The sequence below is a fragment of the Ascidia mentula genome, chromosome 3, assembly GCF_947561715.1.
Source record: "Ascidia mentula chromosome 3, kaAscMent1.1, whole genome shotgun sequence".
In the NCBI taxonomy this organism is placed as follows: Eukaryota; Metazoa; Chordata; class Ascidiacea; order Phlebobranchia; family Ascidiidae; genus Ascidia; species Ascidia mentula.
Genome location: NC_138568.1, coordinates 9,910,967 through 9,930,326, shown reverse-complemented (window position 1 = coordinate 9,930,326; position 19,360 = coordinate 9,910,967). Strand labels below are relative to the sequence as shown.

General features: G+C 35.1%; 62 non-coding genes across 62 annotated transcripts; all 62 read left to right on the top strand.

Moving 5' to 3' along the window:
• Nucleotides 1-57: 57 nt before the first annotated feature.
• On the top strand, nt 58-171 carry LOC145896824 (U5 spliceosomal RNA). The gene has a single exon (XR_014402252.1). It is a non-coding gene; the product is annotated as a U5 spliceosomal RNA (small nuclear RNA).
• A 193-nt stretch (nt 172-364) lies between these two features.
• LOC145896823 (U5 spliceosomal RNA) lies at nt 365-478 on the top strand. Its single transcript, XR_014402251.1, has one exon. It is a non-coding gene; the product is annotated as a U5 spliceosomal RNA (small nuclear RNA).
• A 193-nt stretch (nt 479-671) lies between these two features.
• Nucleotides 672-785, top strand: LOC145896822 (U5 spliceosomal RNA). The gene has a single exon (XR_014402250.1). It is a non-coding gene; the product is annotated as a U5 spliceosomal RNA (small nuclear RNA).
• Nucleotides 786-978: 193 nt separating this feature from the next.
• LOC145896821 (U5 spliceosomal RNA) lies at nt 979-1,092 on the top strand. The gene has a single exon (XR_014402249.1). It is a non-coding gene; the product is annotated as a U5 spliceosomal RNA (small nuclear RNA).
• Nucleotides 1,093-1,285: 193 nt separating this feature from the next.
• LOC145896820 (U5 spliceosomal RNA) lies at nt 1,286-1,399 on the top strand. Its single transcript, XR_014402248.1, has one exon. It is a non-coding gene; the product is annotated as a U5 spliceosomal RNA (small nuclear RNA).
• Nucleotides 1,400-1,592: 193 nt separating this feature from the next.
• LOC145896819 (U5 spliceosomal RNA) lies at nt 1,593-1,706 on the top strand. Its single transcript, XR_014402247.1, has one exon. It is a non-coding gene; the product is annotated as a U5 spliceosomal RNA (small nuclear RNA).
• A 193-nt stretch (nt 1,707-1,899) lies between these two features.
• Nucleotides 1,900-2,013, top strand: LOC145896818 (U5 spliceosomal RNA). The gene has a single exon (XR_014402246.1). It is a non-coding gene; the product is annotated as a U5 spliceosomal RNA (small nuclear RNA).
• Nucleotides 2,014-2,206: 193 nt separating this feature from the next.
• Nucleotides 2,207-2,320, top strand: LOC145896319 (U5 spliceosomal RNA). Its single transcript, XR_014401776.1, has one exon. It is a non-coding gene; the product is annotated as a U5 spliceosomal RNA (small nuclear RNA).
• A 422-nt stretch (nt 2,321-2,742) lies between these two features.
• On the top strand, nt 2,743-2,856 carry LOC145896817 (U5 spliceosomal RNA). Its single transcript, XR_014402245.1, has one exon. It is a non-coding gene; the product is annotated as a U5 spliceosomal RNA (small nuclear RNA).
• A 193-nt stretch (nt 2,857-3,049) lies between these two features.
• LOC145896816 (U5 spliceosomal RNA) lies at nt 3,050-3,163 on the top strand. Its single transcript, XR_014402244.1, has one exon. It is a non-coding gene; the product is annotated as a U5 spliceosomal RNA (small nuclear RNA).
• Nucleotides 3,164-3,356: 193 nt separating this feature from the next.
• On the top strand, nt 3,357-3,470 carry LOC145896815 (U5 spliceosomal RNA). Its single transcript, XR_014402243.1, has one exon. It is a non-coding gene; the product is annotated as a U5 spliceosomal RNA (small nuclear RNA).
• Nucleotides 3,471-3,663: 193 nt separating this feature from the next.
• LOC145896318 (U5 spliceosomal RNA) lies at nt 3,664-3,777 on the top strand. Its single transcript, XR_014401775.1, has one exon. It is a non-coding gene; the product is annotated as a U5 spliceosomal RNA (small nuclear RNA).
• A 422-nt stretch (nt 3,778-4,199) lies between these two features.
• Nucleotides 4,200-4,313, top strand: LOC145896813 (U5 spliceosomal RNA). Its single transcript, XR_014402241.1, has one exon. It is a non-coding gene; the product is annotated as a U5 spliceosomal RNA (small nuclear RNA).
• Nucleotides 4,314-4,506: 193 nt separating this feature from the next.
• Nucleotides 4,507-4,620, top strand: LOC145896384 (U5 spliceosomal RNA). Its single transcript, XR_014401838.1, has one exon. It is a non-coding gene; the product is annotated as a U5 spliceosomal RNA (small nuclear RNA).
• A 193-nt stretch (nt 4,621-4,813) lies between these two features.
• Nucleotides 4,814-4,927, top strand: LOC145896811 (U5 spliceosomal RNA). Its single transcript, XR_014402240.1, has one exon. It is a non-coding gene; the product is annotated as a U5 spliceosomal RNA (small nuclear RNA).
• A 193-nt stretch (nt 4,928-5,120) lies between these two features.
• On the top strand, nt 5,121-5,234 carry LOC145896810 (U5 spliceosomal RNA). Its single transcript, XR_014402239.1, has one exon. It is a non-coding gene; the product is annotated as a U5 spliceosomal RNA (small nuclear RNA).
• Nucleotides 5,235-5,427: 193 nt separating this feature from the next.
• On the top strand, nt 5,428-5,541 carry LOC145896809 (U5 spliceosomal RNA). Its single transcript, XR_014402238.1, has one exon. It is a non-coding gene; the product is annotated as a U5 spliceosomal RNA (small nuclear RNA).
• Nucleotides 5,542-5,734: 193 nt separating this feature from the next.
• Nucleotides 5,735-5,848, top strand: LOC145896808 (U5 spliceosomal RNA). Its single transcript, XR_014402237.1, has one exon. It is a non-coding gene; the product is annotated as a U5 spliceosomal RNA (small nuclear RNA).
• Nucleotides 5,849-6,041: 193 nt separating this feature from the next.
• LOC145896807 (U5 spliceosomal RNA) lies at nt 6,042-6,155 on the top strand. The gene has a single exon (XR_014402236.1). It is a non-coding gene; the product is annotated as a U5 spliceosomal RNA (small nuclear RNA).
• A 193-nt stretch (nt 6,156-6,348) lies between these two features.
• LOC145896806 (U5 spliceosomal RNA) lies at nt 6,349-6,462 on the top strand. The gene has a single exon (XR_014402234.1). It is a non-coding gene; the product is annotated as a U5 spliceosomal RNA (small nuclear RNA).
• Nucleotides 6,463-6,655: 193 nt separating this feature from the next.
• LOC145896805 (U5 spliceosomal RNA) lies at nt 6,656-6,769 on the top strand. Its single transcript, XR_014402233.1, has one exon. It is a non-coding gene; the product is annotated as a U5 spliceosomal RNA (small nuclear RNA).
• Nucleotides 6,770-6,962: 193 nt separating this feature from the next.
• LOC145896804 (U5 spliceosomal RNA) lies at nt 6,963-7,076 on the top strand. The gene has a single exon (XR_014402232.1). It is a non-coding gene; the product is annotated as a U5 spliceosomal RNA (small nuclear RNA).
• Nucleotides 7,077-7,269: 193 nt separating this feature from the next.
• On the top strand, nt 7,270-7,383 carry LOC145896353 (U5 spliceosomal RNA). The gene has a single exon (XR_014401809.1). It is a non-coding gene; the product is annotated as a U5 spliceosomal RNA (small nuclear RNA).
• A 193-nt stretch (nt 7,384-7,576) lies between these two features.
• Nucleotides 7,577-7,690, top strand: LOC145896331 (U5 spliceosomal RNA). Its single transcript, XR_014401788.1, has one exon. It is a non-coding gene; the product is annotated as a U5 spliceosomal RNA (small nuclear RNA).
• A 193-nt stretch (nt 7,691-7,883) lies between these two features.
• Nucleotides 7,884-7,997, top strand: LOC145896403 (U5 spliceosomal RNA). The gene has a single exon (XR_014401857.1). It is a non-coding gene; the product is annotated as a U5 spliceosomal RNA (small nuclear RNA).
• Nucleotides 7,998-8,190: 193 nt separating this feature from the next.
• On the top strand, nt 8,191-8,304 carry LOC145896803 (U5 spliceosomal RNA). Its single transcript, XR_014402231.1, has one exon. It is a non-coding gene; the product is annotated as a U5 spliceosomal RNA (small nuclear RNA).
• Nucleotides 8,305-8,497: 193 nt separating this feature from the next.
• LOC145896801 (U5 spliceosomal RNA) lies at nt 8,498-8,611 on the top strand. Its single transcript, XR_014402229.1, has one exon. It is a non-coding gene; the product is annotated as a U5 spliceosomal RNA (small nuclear RNA).
• A 193-nt stretch (nt 8,612-8,804) lies between these two features.
• LOC145896345 (U5 spliceosomal RNA) lies at nt 8,805-8,918 on the top strand. Its single transcript, XR_014401802.1, has one exon. It is a non-coding gene; the product is annotated as a U5 spliceosomal RNA (small nuclear RNA).
• A 194-nt stretch (nt 8,919-9,112) lies between these two features.
• On the top strand, nt 9,113-9,226 carry LOC145896800 (U5 spliceosomal RNA). The gene has a single exon (XR_014402228.1). It is a non-coding gene; the product is annotated as a U5 spliceosomal RNA (small nuclear RNA).
• Nucleotides 9,227-9,419: 193 nt separating this feature from the next.
• On the top strand, nt 9,420-9,533 carry LOC145896799 (U5 spliceosomal RNA). The gene has a single exon (XR_014402227.1). It is a non-coding gene; the product is annotated as a U5 spliceosomal RNA (small nuclear RNA).
• A 193-nt stretch (nt 9,534-9,726) lies between these two features.
• On the top strand, nt 9,727-9,840 carry LOC145896798 (U5 spliceosomal RNA). The gene has a single exon (XR_014402226.1). It is a non-coding gene; the product is annotated as a U5 spliceosomal RNA (small nuclear RNA).
• A 193-nt stretch (nt 9,841-10,033) lies between these two features.
• On the top strand, nt 10,034-10,147 carry LOC145896797 (U5 spliceosomal RNA). The gene has a single exon (XR_014402225.1). It is a non-coding gene; the product is annotated as a U5 spliceosomal RNA (small nuclear RNA).
• Nucleotides 10,148-10,340: 193 nt separating this feature from the next.
• On the top strand, nt 10,341-10,454 carry LOC145896796 (U5 spliceosomal RNA). The gene has a single exon (XR_014402224.1). It is a non-coding gene; the product is annotated as a U5 spliceosomal RNA (small nuclear RNA).
• A 193-nt stretch (nt 10,455-10,647) lies between these two features.
• Nucleotides 10,648-10,761, top strand: LOC145896795 (U5 spliceosomal RNA). Its single transcript, XR_014402223.1, has one exon. It is a non-coding gene; the product is annotated as a U5 spliceosomal RNA (small nuclear RNA).
• Nucleotides 10,762-10,954: 193 nt separating this feature from the next.
• LOC145896352 (U5 spliceosomal RNA) lies at nt 10,955-11,068 on the top strand. Its single transcript, XR_014401808.1, has one exon. It is a non-coding gene; the product is annotated as a U5 spliceosomal RNA (small nuclear RNA).
• Nucleotides 11,069-11,261: 193 nt separating this feature from the next.
• LOC145896330 (U5 spliceosomal RNA) lies at nt 11,262-11,375 on the top strand. The gene has a single exon (XR_014401787.1). It is a non-coding gene; the product is annotated as a U5 spliceosomal RNA (small nuclear RNA).
• Nucleotides 11,376-11,568: 193 nt separating this feature from the next.
• On the top strand, nt 11,569-11,682 carry LOC145896402 (U5 spliceosomal RNA). The gene has a single exon (XR_014401856.1). It is a non-coding gene; the product is annotated as a U5 spliceosomal RNA (small nuclear RNA).
• A 193-nt stretch (nt 11,683-11,875) lies between these two features.
• LOC145896794 (U5 spliceosomal RNA) lies at nt 11,876-11,989 on the top strand. The gene has a single exon (XR_014402222.1). It is a non-coding gene; the product is annotated as a U5 spliceosomal RNA (small nuclear RNA).
• A 193-nt stretch (nt 11,990-12,182) lies between these two features.
• On the top strand, nt 12,183-12,296 carry LOC145896793 (U5 spliceosomal RNA). The gene has a single exon (XR_014402221.1). It is a non-coding gene; the product is annotated as a U5 spliceosomal RNA (small nuclear RNA).
• A 193-nt stretch (nt 12,297-12,489) lies between these two features.
• On the top strand, nt 12,490-12,603 carry LOC145896344 (U5 spliceosomal RNA). Its single transcript, XR_014401801.1, has one exon. It is a non-coding gene; the product is annotated as a U5 spliceosomal RNA (small nuclear RNA).
• Nucleotides 12,604-12,797: 194 nt separating this feature from the next.
• LOC145896792 (U5 spliceosomal RNA) lies at nt 12,798-12,911 on the top strand. The gene has a single exon (XR_014402220.1). It is a non-coding gene; the product is annotated as a U5 spliceosomal RNA (small nuclear RNA).
• Nucleotides 12,912-13,104: 193 nt separating this feature from the next.
• Nucleotides 13,105-13,218, top strand: LOC145896789 (U5 spliceosomal RNA). Its single transcript, XR_014402218.1, has one exon. It is a non-coding gene; the product is annotated as a U5 spliceosomal RNA (small nuclear RNA).
• A 193-nt stretch (nt 13,219-13,411) lies between these two features.
• On the top strand, nt 13,412-13,525 carry LOC145896788 (U5 spliceosomal RNA). The gene has a single exon (XR_014402217.1). It is a non-coding gene; the product is annotated as a U5 spliceosomal RNA (small nuclear RNA).
• Nucleotides 13,526-13,718: 193 nt separating this feature from the next.
• On the top strand, nt 13,719-13,832 carry LOC145896787 (U5 spliceosomal RNA). Its single transcript, XR_014402216.1, has one exon. It is a non-coding gene; the product is annotated as a U5 spliceosomal RNA (small nuclear RNA).
• Nucleotides 13,833-14,025: 193 nt separating this feature from the next.
• Nucleotides 14,026-14,139, top strand: LOC145896786 (U5 spliceosomal RNA). The gene has a single exon (XR_014402215.1). It is a non-coding gene; the product is annotated as a U5 spliceosomal RNA (small nuclear RNA).
• Nucleotides 14,140-14,332: 193 nt separating this feature from the next.
• Nucleotides 14,333-14,446, top strand: LOC145896224 (U5 spliceosomal RNA). The gene has a single exon (XR_014401690.1). It is a non-coding gene; the product is annotated as a U5 spliceosomal RNA (small nuclear RNA).
• A 193-nt stretch (nt 14,447-14,639) lies between these two features.
• Nucleotides 14,640-14,753, top strand: LOC145896785 (U5 spliceosomal RNA). The gene has a single exon (XR_014402214.1). It is a non-coding gene; the product is annotated as a U5 spliceosomal RNA (small nuclear RNA).
• Nucleotides 14,754-14,946: 193 nt separating this feature from the next.
• On the top strand, nt 14,947-15,060 carry LOC145896784 (U5 spliceosomal RNA). Its single transcript, XR_014402213.1, has one exon. It is a non-coding gene; the product is annotated as a U5 spliceosomal RNA (small nuclear RNA).
• A 193-nt stretch (nt 15,061-15,253) lies between these two features.
• Nucleotides 15,254-15,367, top strand: LOC145896783 (U5 spliceosomal RNA). Its single transcript, XR_014402212.1, has one exon. It is a non-coding gene; the product is annotated as a U5 spliceosomal RNA (small nuclear RNA).
• Nucleotides 15,368-15,560: 193 nt separating this feature from the next.
• LOC145896782 (U5 spliceosomal RNA) lies at nt 15,561-15,674 on the top strand. The gene has a single exon (XR_014402211.1). It is a non-coding gene; the product is annotated as a U5 spliceosomal RNA (small nuclear RNA).
• Nucleotides 15,675-15,867: 193 nt separating this feature from the next.
• LOC145896781 (U5 spliceosomal RNA) lies at nt 15,868-15,981 on the top strand. Its single transcript, XR_014402210.1, has one exon. It is a non-coding gene; the product is annotated as a U5 spliceosomal RNA (small nuclear RNA).
• Nucleotides 15,982-16,174: 193 nt separating this feature from the next.
• Nucleotides 16,175-16,288, top strand: LOC145896780 (U5 spliceosomal RNA). The gene has a single exon (XR_014402209.1). It is a non-coding gene; the product is annotated as a U5 spliceosomal RNA (small nuclear RNA).
• A 193-nt stretch (nt 16,289-16,481) lies between these two features.
• On the top strand, nt 16,482-16,595 carry LOC145896778 (U5 spliceosomal RNA). The gene has a single exon (XR_014402207.1). It is a non-coding gene; the product is annotated as a U5 spliceosomal RNA (small nuclear RNA).
• Nucleotides 16,596-16,788: 193 nt separating this feature from the next.
• On the top strand, nt 16,789-16,902 carry LOC145896777 (U5 spliceosomal RNA). The gene has a single exon (XR_014402206.1). It is a non-coding gene; the product is annotated as a U5 spliceosomal RNA (small nuclear RNA).
• A 193-nt stretch (nt 16,903-17,095) lies between these two features.
• On the top strand, nt 17,096-17,209 carry LOC145896222 (U5 spliceosomal RNA). Its single transcript, XR_014401689.1, has one exon. It is a non-coding gene; the product is annotated as a U5 spliceosomal RNA (small nuclear RNA).
• A 193-nt stretch (nt 17,210-17,402) lies between these two features.
• On the top strand, nt 17,403-17,516 carry LOC145896776 (U5 spliceosomal RNA). Its single transcript, XR_014402205.1, has one exon. It is a non-coding gene; the product is annotated as a U5 spliceosomal RNA (small nuclear RNA).
• A 193-nt stretch (nt 17,517-17,709) lies between these two features.
• On the top strand, nt 17,710-17,823 carry LOC145896775 (U5 spliceosomal RNA). The gene has a single exon (XR_014402204.1). It is a non-coding gene; the product is annotated as a U5 spliceosomal RNA (small nuclear RNA).
• A 193-nt stretch (nt 17,824-18,016) lies between these two features.
• On the top strand, nt 18,017-18,130 carry LOC145896774 (U5 spliceosomal RNA). The gene has a single exon (XR_014402203.1). It is a non-coding gene; the product is annotated as a U5 spliceosomal RNA (small nuclear RNA).
• Nucleotides 18,131-18,323: 193 nt separating this feature from the next.
• On the top strand, nt 18,324-18,437 carry LOC145896772 (U5 spliceosomal RNA). The gene has a single exon (XR_014402201.1). It is a non-coding gene; the product is annotated as a U5 spliceosomal RNA (small nuclear RNA).
• Nucleotides 18,438-18,630: 193 nt separating this feature from the next.
• LOC145896771 (U5 spliceosomal RNA) lies at nt 18,631-18,744 on the top strand. Its single transcript, XR_014402200.1, has one exon. It is a non-coding gene; the product is annotated as a U5 spliceosomal RNA (small nuclear RNA).
• A 193-nt stretch (nt 18,745-18,937) lies between these two features.
• Nucleotides 18,938-19,051, top strand: LOC145896770 (U5 spliceosomal RNA). Its single transcript, XR_014402199.1, has one exon. It is a non-coding gene; the product is annotated as a U5 spliceosomal RNA (small nuclear RNA).
• A 193-nt stretch (nt 19,052-19,244) lies between these two features.
• LOC145896327 (U5 spliceosomal RNA) lies at nt 19,245-19,358 on the top strand. Its single transcript, XR_014401784.1, has one exon. It is a non-coding gene; the product is annotated as a U5 spliceosomal RNA (small nuclear RNA).
• Nucleotides 19,359-19,360: the final 2 nt, after the last annotated feature.

The following is a 19,360-nucleotide window of genomic DNA, read 5'->3' as shown; positions in this document are numbered from 1 at the left end:
GCAAATTGGAAAACTTTCCAACATTTGTTTGGCATTAACTGTATGTTCCGGAATTACAGCTCTGGTCTAATTTCATATCGAGCAAATCTTTCGCCTTTTACTAAAGATTTCCGTGAAGTTGGACATACCAAGAGTCTAAACGATTTGTTGAAACCACAACACAGTTGTGGTGTGATTATATATTGTTTCTAAAAATTTACGTCAATGATGTTGGAAATCATTAATATAGTTTTGATGGGCATTCGTCGTTCAACGATATGTTATCGGTCTTCAATGCACTGAAGAAATATTCGGAGAAATGCATCCGGCAAATTGGAAAACTTTCCAACATTTGTTTGGCATTAACTGTATGTTCCGGAATTACAGCTCTGGTCTAATTTCATATCGAGCAAATCTTTCGCCTTTTACTAAAGATTTCCGTGAAGTTGGACATACCAAGAGTCTAAACGATTTGTTGAAACCACAACACAGTTGTGGTGTGATTTTATATTGTTTCTAAAAATTTACGTCAATGATGTTGGAAATCATTAATATAGTTTTGATGGGCATTCGTCGTTCAACGATATGTTATCGGTCTTCAATGCACTGAAGAAATATTCGGAGAAATGCATCCGGCAAATTGGAAAACTTTCCAACATTTGTTTGGCATTAACTGTATGTTCCGGAATTACAGCTCTGGTCTAATTTCATATCGAGCAAATCTTTCGCCTTTTACTAAAGATTTCCGTGAAGTTGGACATACCAAGAGTCTAAACGATTTGTTGAAACCACAACACAGTTGTGGTGTGATTATATATTGTTTCTAAAAATTTACGTCAATGATGTTGGAAATAATCAATATAATTTTACTGGACATTCGTCATTCAACGATATGTTATCGGTCTTCAATGCACTGAAGAAATATTCGGAGAAATGCAACCTGCAAATTGGAAAACTTTCCAACATTTCTTTGGCATTAACTGTATGTTCCGGAATTACAGCTCTGGTCTAATTTCATATCGAGCAAATCTTTCGCCTTTTACTAAAGATTTCCGTGAAGTTGGACATACCAAGAGTCTAAACGATTTGTTGAAACCACAACACAGTTGTGGTGTGATTTTATATTGTTTCTAAAAATTTACGTCAATGATGTTGGAAATCATTAATATAGTTTTGATGGGCATTCGTCGTTCAACGATATGTTATCGGTCTTCAATGCACTGAAGAAATATTCGGAGAAATGCATCCTGCAAATTGGAAAACTTTCCAACATTTCTTTGGCATTAACTGTATGTTCCGGAATTACAGCTCTGGTCTAATTTCATATCGAGCAAATCTTTCGCCTTTTACTAAAGATTTCCGTGAAGTTGGACATACCAAGAGTCTAAACGATTTGTTGAAACCACAACACAGTTGTGGTGTGATTTTATATTGTTTCTAAAAATTTACGTCAATGATGTTGGAAATCATTAATATAGTTTTGATGGGCATTCGTCGTTCAACGATATGTTATCGGTCTTCAATGCACTGAAGAAATATTCGGAGAAATGCATCCGGCAAATTGGAAAACTTTCCAACATTTGTTTGGCATTAACTGTATGTTCCGGAATTACAGCTCTGGTCTAATTTCATATCGAGCAAATCTTTCGCCTTTTACTAAAGATTTCCGTGAAGTTGGACATACCAAGAGTCTAAACGATTTGTTGAAACCACAACACAGTTGTGGTGTGATTATATATTGTTTCTAAAAATTTACGTCAATGATGTTGGAAATAATCAATATAATTTTACTGGACATTCGTCGTTCAACGATATGTTATCGGTCTTCAATGCACTGAAGAAATATTCGGAGAAATGCAACCTGCAAATTGGAAAACTTTCCAACATTTCTTTGGCATTAACTGTATGTTCCGGAATTACAGCTCTGGTCTAATTTCATATCGAGCAAATCTTTCGCCTTTTACTAAAGATTTCCGTGAAGTTGGACATACCAAGAGTCTAAACGATTTGTTGAAACCACAACACAGTTGTGGTGTGATTTTATATTGTTTCTAAAAATTTACGTCAATGATGTTGGAAATCATTAATATAGTTTTGATGGGCATTCGTCGTTCAACGATATGTTATCGGTCTTCAATGCACTGAAGAAATATTCGGAGAAATGCATCCTGCAAATTGGAAAACTTTCCAACATTTCTTTGGCATTAACTGTATGTTCCGGAATTACAGCTCTGGTCTAATTTCATATCGAGCAAATCTTTCGCCTTTTACTAAAGATTTCCGTGAAGTTGGACATACCAAGTGTCTAAACGATTTGTTGAAACCACAACACAGTTGTGGTGTGATTATATATTGTTTCTAAAAATTTACGTCAATGATGTTGGAAATAATCAATATAATTTTACTGGACATTCGTCGTTCAACGATATGTTATCGGTCTTCAATGCACTGAAGAAATATTCGGAGAAATGCAACCTGCAAATTGGAAAACTTTCCAACATTTCTTTTTCCGTGAAGTTGGACATACCAAGAGTCTAAACGATTTGTTGAAACCACAACACAGTTGTGGTGTGATTTTATATTGTTTCTAAAAATTTAAGTCGATGATGTTGGAAATCATTAATATAGTTTTGATGGGCATTCGTCGTTCAACGATATGTTATCGGTCTTCAATGCACTGAAGAAATATTCGGAGAAATGCATCCGGCAAATTGGAAAACTTTCCAACATTTGTTTGGCATTAACTGTATGTTCCGGAATTACAGCTCTGGTCTAATTTCATATCGAGCAAATCTTTCGCCTTTTACTAAAGATTTCCGTGAAGTTGGACATACCAAGAGTCTAAACGATTTGTTGAAACCACAACACAGTTGTGGTGTGATTTTATATTGTTTCTAAAAATTTACGTCAATGATGTTGGAAATCATTAATATAGTTTTGATGGGCATTCGTCGTTCAACGATATGTTATCGGTCTTCAATGCACTGAAGAAATATTCGGAGAAATGCATCCGGCAAATTGGAAAACTTTCCAACATTTGTTTGGCATTAACTGTATGTTCCGGAATTACAGCTCTGGTCTAATTTCATATCGAGCAAATCTTTCGCCTTTTACTAAAGATTTCCGTGAAGTTGGACATACCAAGAGTCTAAACGATTTGTTGAAACCACAACACAGTTGTGGTGTGATTATATATTGTTTCTAAAAATTTACGTCAATGATGTTGGAAATAATCAATATAATTTTACTGGACATTCGTCGTTCAACGATATGTTATCGGTCTTCAATGCACTGAAGAAATATTCGGAGAAATGCAACCTGCAAATTGGAAAACTTTCCAACATTTCTTTGGCATTAACTGTATGTTCCGGAATTACAGCTCTGGTCTAATTTCATATCGAGCAAATCTTTCGCCTTTTACTAAAGATTTCCGTGAAGTTGGACATACCAAGAGTCTAAACGATTTGTTGAAACCACAACACAGTTGTGGTGTGATTTTATATTGTTTCTAAAAATTTACGTCAATGATGTTGGAAATCATTAATATAGTTTTGATGGGCATTCGTCGTTCAACGATATGTTATCGGTCTTCAATGCACTGAAGAAATATTCGGAGAAATGCATCCTGCAAATTGGAAAACTTTCCAACATTTCTTTGGCATTAACTGTATGTTCCGGAATTACAGCTCTGGTCTAATTTCATATCGAGCAAATCTTTCGCCTTTTACTAAAGATTTCCGTGAAGTTGGACATACCAAGTGTCTAAACGATTTGTTGAAACCACAACACAGTTGTGGTGTGATTATATATTGTTTCTAAAAATTTACGTCAATGATGTTGGAAATAATCAATATAATTTTACTGGACATTCGTCGTTCAACGATATGTTATCGGTCTTCAATGCACTGAAGAAATATTCGGAGAAATGCAACCTGCAAATTGGAAAACTTTCCAACATTTCTTTTTCCGTGAAGTTGGACATACCAAGAGTCTAAACGATTTGTTGAAACCACAACACAGTTGTGGTGTGATTTTATATTGTTTCTAAAAATTTAAGTCGATGATGTTGGAAATCATTAATATAGTTTTGATGGGCATTCGTCGTTCAACGATATGTTATCGGTCTTCAATGCACTGAAGAAATATTCGGAGAAATGCATCCGGCAAATTGGAAAACTTTCCAACATTTGTTTGGCATTAACTGTATGTTCCGGAATTACAGCTCTGGTCTAATTTCATATCGAGCAAATCTTTCGCCTTTTACTAAAGATTTCCGTGAAGTTGGACATACCAAGAGTCTAAACGATTTGTTGAAACCACAACACAGTTGTGGTGTGATTATATATTGTTTCTAAAAATTTACGTCAATGATGTTGGAAATAATCAATATAATTTTACTGGACATTCGTCGTTCAACGATATGTTATCGGTCTTCAATGCACTGAAGAAATATTCGGAGAAATGCAACCTGCAAATTGGAAAACTTTCCAACATTTCTTTGGCATTAACTGTATGTTCCGGAATTACAGCTCTGGTCTAATTTCATATCGAGCAAATCTTTCCCCTTTTACTAAAGATTTCCGTGAAGTTGGACATACCAAGAGTCTAAACGATTTGTTGAAACCGCAACACAGTTGTGGTGTGATTTTATATTGTTTCTAAAAATTTACGTCAATGATGTTGGAAATCATTAATATAGTTTTGATGGGCATTCGTCGTTCAACGATATGTTATCGGTCTTCAATGCACTGAAGAAATATTCGGAGAAATGCATCCTGCAAATTGGAAAACTTTCCAACATTTCTTTGGCATTAACTGTATGTTCCGGAATTACAGCTCTGGTCTAATTTCATATCGAGCAAATCTTTCGCCTTTTACTAAAGATTTCCGTGAAGTTGGACATACCAAGAGTCTAAACGATTTGTTGAAACCACAACACAGTTGTGGTGTGATTTTATATTGTTTCTAAAAATTTACGTCAATGATGTTGGAAATCATTAATATAGTTTTGATGGGCATTCGTCGTTCAACGATATGTTATCGGTCTTCAATGCACTGAAGAAATATTCGGAGAAATGCATCCGGCAAATTGGAAAACTTTCCAACATTTGTTTGGCATTAACTGTATGTTCCGGAATTACAGCTCTGGTCTAATTTCATATCGAGCAAATCTTTCGCCTTTTACTAAAGATTTCCGTGAAGTTGGACATACCAAGAGTCTAAACGATTTGTTGAAACCACAACACAGTTGTGGTGTGATTATATATTGTTTCTAAAAATTTACGTCAATGATGTTGGAAATAATCAATATAATTTTACTGGACATTCGTCGTTCAACGATATGTTATCGGTCTTCAATGCACTGAAGAAATATTCGGAGAAATGCAACCTGCAAATTGGAAAACTTTCCAACATTTCTTTGGCATTAACTGTATGTTCCGGAATTACAGCTCTGGTCTAATTTCATATCGAGCAAATCTTTCGCCTTTTACTAAAGATTTCCGTGAAGTTGGACATACCAAGAGTCTAAACGATTTGTTGAAACCACAACACAGTTGTGGTGTGATTTTATATTGTTTCTAAAAATTTACGTCAATGATGTTGGAAATCATTAATATACTTTTGATGGGCATTCGTCGTTCAACGATATGTTATCGGTCTTCAATGCACTGAAGAAATATTCGGAGAAATGCATCCTGCAAATTGGAAAACTTTCCAACATTTCTTTGGCATTAACTGTATGTTCCGGAATTACAGCTCTGGTCTAATTTCATATCGAGCAAATCTTTCGCCTTTTACTAAAGATTTCCGTGAAGTTGGACATACCAAGAGTCTAAACGATTTGTTGAAACCACAACACAGTTGTGGTGTGATTTTATATTATTTCTAAAAATTTACGTCAATGATGTTGGAAATAATCAATATAATTTTACTGGACATTCGTCGTTCAACGATATGTTATCGGTCTTCAATGCACTGAAGAAATATTCGGAGAAATGCATCCTGCAAATTGGAAAACTTTCCAACATTTCTTTGGCATTAACTGTATGTTCCGGAATTACAGCTCTGGTCTAATTTCATATCGAGCAAATCTTTCGCCTTTTACTAAAGATTTCCGTGAAGTTGGACATACCAAGAGTCTAAACGATTTGTTGAAACCACAACACAGTTGTGGTGTGATTTTATATTGTTTCTAAAAATTTACGTCAATGATGTTGGAAATAATCAATATAATTTTACTGGGCATTCGTCGTTCAACGATATGTTATCGGTCTTCAATGCACTGAAGAAATATTCGGAGAAATGCATCCTGCAAATTGGAAAACTTTCCAACATTTGTTTGGCATTAACTGTATGTTCCGGAATTACAGCTCTGGTCTAATTTCATATCGAGCAAATCTTTCGCCTTTTACTAAAGATTTCCGTGAAGTTGGACATACCAAGAGTCTAAACGATTTGTTGAAACCACAACACAGTTGTGGTATGATTATATATTGTTTCTAAAAATTTACGTCAATGATGTTGGAAATCATCAATATAGTTTTGATGGGCATTCGTCGTTCAACGATATGTTATCGGTCTTCAATGCACTGAAGAAATATTCGGAGAAATGCATCCGGCAAATTGGAAAACTTTCCAACATTTGTTTGGCATTAACTGTATGTTCCGGAATTACAGCTCTGGTCTAATTTCATATCGAGCAAATCTTTCGCCTTTTACTAAAGATTTCCGTGAAGTTGGACATACCAAGAGTCTAAACGATTTGTTGAAACCACAACACAGTTGTGGTGTGATTTTATATTGTTTCTAAAAATTTACGTCAATGATGTTGGAAATCATTAATATAGTTTTGATGGGCATTCGTCGTTCAACGATATGTTATCGGTCTTCAATGCACTGAAGAAATATTCGGAGAAATGCATCCTGCAAATTGGAAAACTTTCCAACATTTGTTTGGCATTAACTGTATGTTCCGGAATTACAGCTCTGGTCTAATTTCATATCGAGCAAATCTTTCGCCTTTTACTAAAGATTTCCGTGAAGTTGGACATACCAAGAGTCTAAACGATTTGTTGAAACCACAACACAGTTGTGGTGTGATTTTATATTGTTTCTAAAAATTTACGTCAGTGATGTTGGAAATCATTAATATAGTTTTGATGGGCATTCGTCGTTCAACGATATGTTATCGGTCTTCAATGCACTGAAGAAATATTCGGAGAAATGCATCCTGCAAATTGGAAAACTTTCCAACATTTCTTTGGCATTAACTGTATGTTCCGGAATTACAGCTCTGGTCTAATTTCATATCGAGCAAATCTTTCGCCTTTTACTAAAGATTTCCGTGAAGTTGGACATACCAAAAGTCTAAACGATTTGTTGAAACCACAACACAGTTGTGGTGTGATTGTATATTGTTTCTAAAAATTTACGTCAATGATGTTGGAAATAATCAATATAATTTTACTGGGCATTCGTCGTTCAACGATATGTTATCGGTCTTCAATGCACTGAAGAAATATTCGGAGAAATGCATCCTGCAAATTGGAAAACTTTCCAACATTTGTTTGGCATTAACTGTATGTTTCGGAATTACAGCTCTGGTCTAATTTCATATCGAGCAAATCTTTCGCCTTTTACTAAAGATTTCCGTGAAGTTGGACATACCAAGAGTCTAAACGATTGGTTGAAACCACAACACAGTTGTGGTGTGATTATATATTGTTTCTAAAAATTTACGTCAATGATGTTGGAAATCATTAATGTAGTTTTGGTGGGCATTCGTCGTTCAACGATATGTTATCGGTCTTCAATGCACTGAAGAAATATTCGGAGAAATGCATCCTGCAAATTGGAAAACTTTCCAACATTTGTTTGGCATTAACTGTATGTTCCGGAATTACAGCTCTGGTCTAATTTCATATTGTGCAAATCTTTCGCCTTTCACTAAAGATTTCCGTGAAGTTGGACATACCAAGAGTCTAATCGATTTGTTGAAACCACAACACAGTTGTGGTGTGATTTTATATTGTTTCTAAAAATTTACGTCAATGATGTTGGAAATCATTAATATAGTGTTGATGGGCATTCGTCGTTCAACGATATGTTATCGGTCTTCAATGCACTGAAGAAATATTCGGAGAAATGCATCCTGCAAATTGGAAAACTTTCCAACATTTGTTTGGCATTAACTGTATGTTCCGGAATTACAGCTCTGGTCTAATTTCATATCGAGCAAATCTTTCGCCTTTTACTAAAGATTTCCGTGAAGTTGGACATACCAAGAGTCTAAACGATTTGTTGAAACCACAACACAGTTGTGGTGTGATTTTATATTGTTTCTAAAAATTTACGTCAATGATGTTGGAAATAATCAATATAATTTTACTGGACATTCGTCGTTCAACGATATGTTATCGGTCTTCAATGCACTGAAGAAATATTCGGAGAAATGCATCCTGCAAATTGGAAAACTTTCCAACATTTGTTTGGCATTAACTGTATGTTCCGGAATTACAGCTCTGGTCTAATTTCATATCGAGCAAATCTTTCGCCTTTTACTAAAGATTTCCGTGAAGTTGGACATACCAAGAGTCTAAACGATTTGTTGAAACCACAACACAGTTGTGGTGTGATTATATATTGTTTCTAAAAATTTACGTCAATGATGTTGGAAATCATTAATATAGTTTTGATGGGCATTCGTCGTTCAACGATATGTTATCGGTCTTCAATGCACTGAAGAAATATTCGGAGAAATGCATCCGGCAAATTGGAAAACTTTCCAACATTTGTTTGGCATTAACTGTATGTTCCGGAATTACAGCTCTGGTCTAATTTCATATCGAGCAAATCTTTCGCCTTTTACTAAAGATTTCCATGAAGTTGGACATACCAAGAGTCTAAACGATTTGTTGAAACCACAACACAGTTGTGGTGTGATTTTATATTGTTTCTAAAAATTTACGTCAATGATGTTGGAAATCATTAATATAGTTTTGATGGGCATTCGTCGTTCAACGATATGTTATCGGTCTTCAATGCACTGAAGAAATATTCGGAGAAATGCATCCGGCAAATTGGAAAACTTTCCAACATTTGTTTTGGCATTAACTGTATGTTCCGGAATTACAGCTCTGGTCTAATTTCATATCGAGCAAATCTTTCGCCTTTTACTAAAGATTTCCGTGAAGTTGGACATACCAAGAGTCTAAACGATTTGTTGAAACCACAACACAGTTGTGGTGTGATTTTATATTGTTTCTAAAAATTTACGTCAATGATGTTGGAAATCATTAATATAGTTTTGATGGGCATTCGTCGTTCAACGATATGTTATCGGTCTTCAATGCACTGAAGAAATATTCGGAGAAATGCATCCTGCAAATTGGAAAACTTTCCAACATTTCTTTGGCATTAACTGTATGTTCCGGAATTACAGCTCTGGTCTAATTTCATATCGAGCAAATCTTTCGCCTTTTACTAAAGATTTCCGTGAAGTTGGACATACCAAGAGTCTAAACGATTTGTTGAAACCACAACACAGTTGTGGTGTGATTTTATATTGTTTCTAAAAATTTACGTCAATGATGTTGGAAATCATTAATATAGTTTTGATGGGCATTCGTCGTTCAACGATATGTTATCGGTCTTCAATGCACTGAAGAAATATTCGGAGAAATGCATCCGGCAAATTGGAAAACTTTCCAACATTTGTTTGGCATTAACTGTATGTTCCGGAATTACAGCTCTGGTCTAATTTCATATCGAGCAAATCTTTCGCCTTTTACTAAAGATTTCCGTGAAGTTGGACATACCAAGAGTCTAAACGATTTGTTGAAACCACAACACAGTTGTGGTGTGATTATATATTGTTTCTAAAAATTTACGTCAATGATGTTGGAAATAATCAATATAATTTTACTGGACATTCGTCGTTCAACGATATGTTATCGGTCTTCAATGCACTGAAGAAATATTCGGAGAAATGCATCCTGCAAATTGGAAAACTTTCCAACATTTGTTTGGCATTAACTGTATGTTCCGGAATTACAGCTCTGGTCTAATTTCATATCGAGCAAATCTTTCGCCTTTTACTAAAGATTTCCGTGAAGTTGGACATACCAAGAGTCTAAACGATTTGTTGAAACCACAACACAGTTGTGGTATGATTATATATTGTTTCTAAAAATTTACGTCAATGATGTTGGAAATCATCAATATAGTTTTGATGGGCATTCGTCGTTCAACGATATGTTATCGGTCTTCAATGCACTGAAGAAATATTCGGAGAAATGCATCCGGCAAATTGGAAAACTTTCCAACATTTGTTTGGCATTAACTGTATGTTCCGGAATTACAGCTCTGGTCTAATTTCATATCGAGCAAATCTTTCGCCTTTTACTAAAGATTTCCGTGAAGTTGGACATACCAAGAGTCTAAACGATTTGTTGAAACCACAACACAGTTGTGGTGTGATTTTATATTGTTTCTAAAAATTTACGTCAATGATGTTGGAAATCATTAATATAGTTTTGATGGGCATTCGTCGTTCAACGATATGTTATCGGTCTTCAATGCACTGAAGAAATATTCGGAGAAATGCATCCTGCAAATTGGAAAACTTTCCAACATTTGTTTGGCATTAACTGTATGTTCCGGAATTACAGCTCTGGTCTAATTTCATATCGAGCAAATCTTTCGCCTTTTACTAAAGATTTCCGTGAAGTTGGACATACCAAGAGTCTAAACGATTTGTTGAAACCACAACACAGTTGTGGTGTGATTTTATATTGTTTCTAAAAATTTACGTCAGTGATGTTGGAAATCATTAATATAGTTTTGATGGGCATTCGTCGTTCAACGATATGTTATCGGTCTTCAATGCACTGAAGAAATATTCGGAGAAATGCATCCTGCAAATTGGAAAACTTTCCAACATTTCTTTGGCATTAACTGTATGTTCCGGAATTACAGCTCTGGTCTAATTTCATATCGAGCAAATCTTTCGCCTTTTACTAAAGATTTCCGTGAAGTTGGACATACCAAAAGTCTAAACGATTTGTTGAAACCACAACACAGTTGTGGTGTGATTGTATATTGTTTCTAAAAATTTACGTCAATGATGTTGGAAATAATCAATATAATTTTACTGGGCATTCGTCGTTCAACGATATGTTATCGGTCTTCAATGCACTGAAGAAATATTCGGAGAAATGCATCCTGCAAATTGGAAAACTTTCCAACATTTGTTTGGCATTAACTGTATGTTTCGGAATTACAGCTCTGGTCTAATTTCATATCGAGCAAATCTTTCGCCTTTTACTAAAGATTTCCGTGAAGTTGGACATACCAAGAGTCTAAACGATTGGTTGAAACCACAACACAGTTGTGGTGTGATTATATATTGTTTCTAAAAATTTACGTCAATGATGTTGGAAATCATTAATGTAGTTTTGGTGGGCATTCGTCGTTCAACGATATGTTATCGGTCTTCAATGCACTGAAGAAATATTCGGAGAAATGCATCCTGCAAATTGGAAAACTTTCCAACATTTGTTTGGCATTAACTGTATGTTCCGGAATTACAGCTCTGGTCTAATTTCATATTGTGCAAATCTTTCGCCTTTCACTAAAGATTTCCGTGAAGTTGGACATACCAAGAGTCTAATCGATTTGTTGAAACCACAACACAGTTGTGGTGTGATTTTATATTGTTTCTAAAAATTTACGTCAATGATGTTGGAAATCATTAATATAGTGTTGATGGGCATTCGTCGTTCAACGATATGTTATCGGTCTTCAATGCACTGAAGAAATATTCGGAGAAATGCATCCTGCAAATTGGAAAACTTTCCAACATTTGTTTGGCATTAACTGTATGTTCCGGAATTACAGCTCTGGTCTAATTTCATATCGAGCAAATCTTTCGCCTTTTACTAAAGATTTCCGTGAAGTTGGACATACCAAGAGTCTAAACGATTTGTTGAAACCACAACACAGTTGTGGTGTGATTTTATATTGTTTCTAAAAATTTACGTCAATGATGTTGGAAATAATCAATATAATTTTACTGGACATTCGTCGTTCAACGATATGTTATCGGTCTTCAATGCACTGAAGAAATATTCGGAGAAATGCATCCTGCAAATTGGAAAACTTTCCAACATTTGTTTGGCATTAACTGTATGTTCCGGAATTACAGCTCTGGTCTAATTTCATATCGAGCAAATCTTTCGCCTTTTACTAAAGATTTCCGTGAAGTTGGACATACCAAGAGTCTAAACGATTTGTTGAAACCACAACACAGTTGTGGTGTGATTATATATTGTTTCTAAAAATTTACGTCAATGATGTTGGAAATCATTAATATAGTTTTGATGGGCATTCGTCGTTCAACGATATGTTATCGGTCTTCAATGCACTGAAGAAATATTCGGAGAAATGCATCCGGCAAATTGGAAAACTTTCCAACATTTGTTTGGCATTAACTGTATGTTCCGGAATTACAGCTCTGGTCTAATTTCATATCGAGCAAATCTTTCGCCTTTTACTAAAGATTTCCATGAAGTTGGACATACCAAGAGTCTAAACGATTTGTTGAAACCACAACACAGTTGTGGTGTGATTTTATATTGTTTCTAAAAATTTACGTCAATGATGTTGGAAATCATTAATATAGTTTTGATGGGCATTCGTCGTTCAACGATATGTTATCGGTCTTCAATGCACTGAAGAAATATTCGGAGAAATGCATCCGGCAAATTGGAAAACTTTCCAACATTTGTTTTGGCATTAACTGTATGTTCCGGAATTACAGCTCTGGTCTAATTTCATATCGAGCAAATCTTTCGCCTTTTACTAAAGATTTCCGTGAAGTTGGACATACCAAGAGTCTAAACGATTTGTTGAAACCACAACACAGTTGTGGTGTGATTTTATATTGTTTCTAAAAATTTACGTCAATGATGTTGGAAATCATTAATATAGTTTTGATGGGCATTCGTCGTTCAACGATATGTTATCGGTCTTCAATGCACTGAAGAAATATTCGGAGAAATGCATCCTGCAAATTGGAAAACTTTCCAACATTTCTTTGGCATTAACTGTATGTTCCGGAATTACAGCTCTGGTCTAATTTCATATCGAGCAAATCTTTCGCCTTTTACTAAAGATTTCCGTGAAGTTGGACATACCAAGAGTCTAAACGATTTGTTGAAACCACAACACAGTTGTGGTGTGATTTTATATTGTTTCTAAAAATTTACGTCAATGATGTTGGAAATCATTAATATAGTTTTGATGGGCATTCGTCGTTCAACGATATGTTATCGGTCTTCAATGCACTGAAGAAATATTCGGAGAAATGCATCCGGCAAATTGGAAAACTTTCCAACATTTGTTTGGCATTAACTGTATGTTCCGGAATTACAGCTCTGGTCTAATTTCATATCGAGCAAATCTTTCGCCTTTTACTAAAGATTTCCGTGAAGTTGGACATACCAAGAGTCTAAACGATTTGTTGAAACCACAACACAGTTGTGGTGTGATTATATATTGTTTCTAAAAATTTACGTCAATGATGTTGGAAATAATCAATATAATTTTACTGGACATTCGTCGTTCAACGATATGTTATCGGTCTTCAATGCACTGAAGAAATATTCGGAGAAATGCATCCTGCAAATTGGAAAACTTTCCAACATTTGTTTGGCATTAACTGTATGTTCCGGAATTACAGCTCTGGTCTAATTTCATATCGAGCAAATCTTTCGCCTTTTACTAAAGATTTCCGTGAAGTTGGACATACCAAGAGTCTAAACGATTTGTTGAAACCACAACACAGTTGTGGTGTGATTATATATTGTTTCTAAAAATTTACGTCAATGATGTTGGAAATAATCAATATAATTTTACTGGACATTCGTCGTTCAACGATATGTTATCGGTCTTCAATGCACTGAAGAAATATTCGGAGAAATGCAACCTGCAAATTGGAAAACTTTCCAACATTTCTTTGGCATTAACTGTATGTTCCGGAATTACAGCTCTGGTCTAATTTCATATCGAGCAAATCTTTCGCCTTTTACTAAAGATTTCCGTGAAGTTGGACATACCAAGAGTCTAAACGATTTGTTGAAACCACAACACAGTTGTGGTGTGATTTTATATTGTTTCTAAAAATTTACGTCAATGATGTTGGAAATCATTAATATAGTTTTGATGGGCATTCGTCGTTCAACGATATGTTATCGGTCTTCAATGCACTGAAGAAATATTCGGAGAAATGCATCCTGCAAATTGGAAAACTTTCCAACATTTGTTTGGCATTAACTGTATGTTCCGGAATTACAGCTCTGGTCTAATTTCATATCGTGCAAATCTTTCGCCTTTTACTAAAGATTTCCGTGAAGTTGGACATACCAAGAGTCTAATCGATTTGTTGAAACCACAACACAGTTGTGGTGTGATTTTATATTGTTTCTAAAAATTTACGTCAATGATGTTGGAAATCATTAATATAGTGTTGATGGGCATTCGTCGTTCAACGATATGTTATCGGTCTTCAATGCACTGAAGAAATATTCGGAGAAATGCATCCTGCAAATTGGAAAACTTTCCAACATTTGTTTGGCATTAACTGTATGTTCCGGAATTACAGCTCTGGTCTAATTTCATATCGAGCAAATCTTTCGCCTTTTACTAAAGATTTCCGTGAAGTTGGACATACCAAGAGTCTAAACGATTTGTTGAAACCACAACACAGTTGTGGTGTGATTTTATATTGTTTCTAAAAATTTACGTCAATGATGTTGGAAATAATCAATATAATTTTACTGGACATTCGTCGTTCAACGATATGTTATCGGTCTTCAATGCACTGAAGAAATATTCGGAGAAATGCATCCTGCAAATTGGAAAACTTTCCAACATTTGTTTGGCATTAACTGTATGTTCCGGAATTACAGCTCTGGTCTAATTTCATATCGAGCAAATCTTTCGCCTTTTACTAAAGATTTCCGTGAAGTTGGACATACCAAGAGTCTAAACGATTTGTTGAAACCACAACACAGTTGTGGTGTGATTATATATTGTTTCTAAAAATTTACGTCAATGATGTTGGAAATCATTAATATAGTTTTGATGGGCATTCGTCGTTCAACGATATGTTATCGGTCTTCAATGCACTGAAGAAATATTCGGAGAAATGCATCCGGCAAATTGGAAAACTTTCCAACATTTGTTTGGCATTAACTGTATGTTCCGGAATTACAGCTCTGGTCTAATTTCATATCGAGCAAATCTTTCGCCTTTTACTAAAGATTTCCGTGAAGTTGGACATACCAAGAGTCTAAACGATTTGTTGAAACCACAACACAGTTGTGGTGTGATTTTATATTGTTTCTAAAAATTTACGTCAATGATGTTGGAAATCATTAATATAGTTTTGATGGGCATTCGTCGTTCAACGATATGTTATCGGTCTTCAATGCACTGAAGAAATATTCGGAGAAATGCATCCGGCAAATTGGAAAACTTTCCAACATTTGTTTGGCATTAACTGTATGTTCCGGAATTACAGCTCTGGTCTAATTTCATATCGAGCAAATCTTTCGCCTTTTACTAAAGATTTCCGTGAAGTTGGACATACCAAGAGTCTAAACGATTTGTTGAAACCACAACACAGTTGTGGTGTGATTATATATTGTTTCCAAAAATTTACGTCAATGATGTTGGAAATAATCAATATAATTTTACTGGACATTCGTCATTCAACGATATGTTATCGGTCTTCAATGCACTGAAGAAATATTCGGAGAAATGCAACCTGCAAATTGGAAAACTTTCCAACATTTCTTTGGCATTAACTGTATGTTCCGGAATTACAGCTCTGGTCTAATTTCATATCGAGCAAATCTTTCGCCTTTTACTAAAGATTTCCGTGAAGTTGGACATACCAAGAGTCTAAACGATTTGTTGAAACCACAACACAGTTGTGGTGTGATTTTATATTGTTTCTAAAAATTTACGTCAATGATGTTGGAAATCATTAATATAGTTTTGATGGGCATTCGTCGTTCAACGATATGTTATCGGTCTTCAATGCACTGAAGAAATATTCGGAGAAATGCATCCTGCAAATTGGAAAACTTTCCAACATTTCTTTGGCATTAACTGTATGTTCCGGAATTACAGCTCTGGTCTAATTTCATATCGAGCAAATCTTTCGCCTTTTACTAAAGATTTCCGTGAAGTTGGACATACCAAGAGTCTAAACGATTTGTTGAAACCACAACACAGTTGTGGTGTGATTTTATATTGTTTCTAAAAATTTACGTCAATGATGTTGGAAATCATTAATATAGTTTTGATGGGCATTCGTCGTTCAACGATATGTTATCGGTCTTCAATGCACTGAAGAAATATTCGGAGAAATGCATCCGGCAAATTGGAAAACTTTCCAACATTTGTTTGGCATTAACTGTATGTTCCGGAATTACAGCTCTGGTCTAATTTCATATCGAGCAAATCTTTCGCCTTTTACTAAAGATTTCCGTGAAGTTGGACATACCAAGAGTCTAAACGATTTGTTGAAACCACAACACAGTTGTGGTGTGATTATATATTGTTTCTAAAAATTTACGTCAATGATGTTGGAAATAATCAATATAATTTTACTGGACATTCGTCGTTCAACGATATGTTATCGGTCTTCAATGCACTGAAGAAATATTCGGAGAAATGCAACCTGCAAATTGGAAAACTTTCCAACATTTCTTTGGCATTAACTGTATGTTCCGGAATTACAGCTCTGGTCTAATTTCATATCGAGCAAATCTTTCGCCTTTTACTAAAGATTTCCGTGAAGTTGGACATACCAAGAGTCTAAACGATTTGTTGAAACCACAACACAGTTGTGGTGTGATTTTATATTGTTTCTAAAAATTTACGTCAATGATGTTGGAAATCATTAATATAGTTTTGATGGGCATTCGTCGTTCAACGATATGTTATCGGTCTTCAATGCACTGAAGAAATATTCGGAGAAATGCATCCTGCAAATTGGAAAACTTTCCAACATTTCTTTGGCATTAACTGTATGTTCCGGAATTACAGCTCTGGTCTAATTTCATATCGTGCAAATCTTTCGCCTTTTACTAAAGATTTCCGTGAAGTTGGACATACCAAGAGTCTAATCGATTTGTTGAAACCACAACACAGTTGTGGTGTGATTTTATATTGTTTCTAAAAATTTACGTCAATGATGTTGGAAATCATTAATATAGTGTTGATGGGCATTCGTCGTTCAACGATATGTTATCGGTCTTCAATGCACTGAAGAAATATTCGGAGAAATGCATCCTGCAAATTGGAAAACTTTCCAACATTTGTTTGGCATTAACTGTATGTTCCGGAATTACAGCTCTGGTCTAATTTCATATCGAGCAAATCTTTCGCCTTTTACTAAAGATTTCCGTGAAGTTGGACATACCAAGAGTCTAAACGATTTGTTGAAACCACAACACAGTTGTGGTGTGATTTTATATTGTTTCTAAAAATTTACGTCAATGATGTTGGAAATAATCAATATAATTTTACTGGACATTCGTCGTTCAACGATATGTTATCGGTCTTCAATGCACTGAAGAAATATTCGGAGAAATGCAACCTGCAAATTGGAAAACTTTCCAACATTTCTTTGGCATTAACTGTATGTTCCGGAATTACAGCTCTGGTCTAATTTCATATCGAGCAAATCTTTCGCCTTTTACTAAAGATTTCCGTGAAGTTGGACATACCAAGAGTCTAAACGATTTGTTGAAACCACAACACAGTTGTGGTGTGATTTTATATTGTTTCTAAAAATTTACGTCAATGATGTTGGAAATCATTAATATAGTTTTGATGGGCATTCGTCGTTCAACGATATGTTATCGGTCTTCAATGCACTGAAGAAATATTCGGAGAAATGCATCCTGCAAATTGGAAAACTTTCCAACATTTCTTTGGCATTAACTGTATGTTCCGGAATTACAGCTCTGGTCTAATTTCATATCGAGCAAATCTTTCGCCTTTTACTAAAGATTTCCGTGAAGTTGGACATACCAAGAGTCTAAACGATTTGTTGAAACCACAACACAGTTGTGGTGTGATTATATATTGTTTCCAAAAATTTACGTCAATGATGTTGGAAATAATCAATATAATTTTACTGGACATTCGTCATTCAACGATATGTTATCGGTCTTCAATGCACTGAAGAAATATTCGGAGAAATGCAACCTGCAAATTGGAAAACTTTCCAACATTTCTTTGGCATTAACTGTATGTTCCGGAATTACAGCTCTGGTCTAATTTCATATCGAGCAAATCTTTCGCCTTTTACTAAAGATTTCCGTGAAGTTGGACATACCAAGAGTCTAAACGATTTGTTGAAACCACAACACAGTTGTGGTGTGATTTTATATTGTTTCTAAAAATTTACGTCAATGATGTTGGAAATCATTAATATAGTTTTGATGGGCATTCGTCGTTCAACGATATGTTATCGGTCTTCAATGCACTGAAGAAATATTCGGAGAAATGCATCCGGCAAATTGGAAAACTTTCCAACATTTGTTTGGCATTAACTGTATGTTCCGGAATTACAGCTCTGGTCTAATTTCATATCGAGCAAATCTTTCGCCTTTTACTAAAGATTTCCGTGAAGTTGGACATACCAAGAGTCTAAACGATTTGTTGAAACCACAACACAGTTGTGGTGTGATTATATATTGTTTCTAAAAATTTACGTCAATGATGTTGGAAATAATCAATATAATTTTACTGGACATTCGTCGTTCAACGATATGTTATCGGTCTTCAATGCACTGAAGAAATATTCGGAGAAATGCAACCTGCAAATTGGAAAACTTTCCAACATTTCTTTGGCATTAACTGTATGTTCCGGAATTACAGCTCTGGTCTAATTTCATATCGAGCAAATCTTTCGCCTTTTACTAAAGATTTCCGTGAAGTTGGACATACCAAGAGTCTAAACGATTTGTTGAAACCACAACACAGTTGTGGTGTGATTTTATATTGTTTCTAAAAATTTACGTCAATGATGTTGGAAATCATTAATATAGTTTTGATGGGCATTCGTCGTTCAACGATATGTTATCGGTCTTCAATGCACTGAAGAAATATTCGGAGAAATGCATCCTGCAAATTGGAAAACTTTCCAACATTTCTTTGGCATTAACTGTATGTTCCGGAATTACAGCTCTGGTCTAATTTCATATCGAGCAAATCTTTTGCCTTTTACTAAAGATTTCCGTGAAGTTGGACATACCAAGTGTCTAAACGATTTGTTGAAACCACAACACAGTTGTGGTGT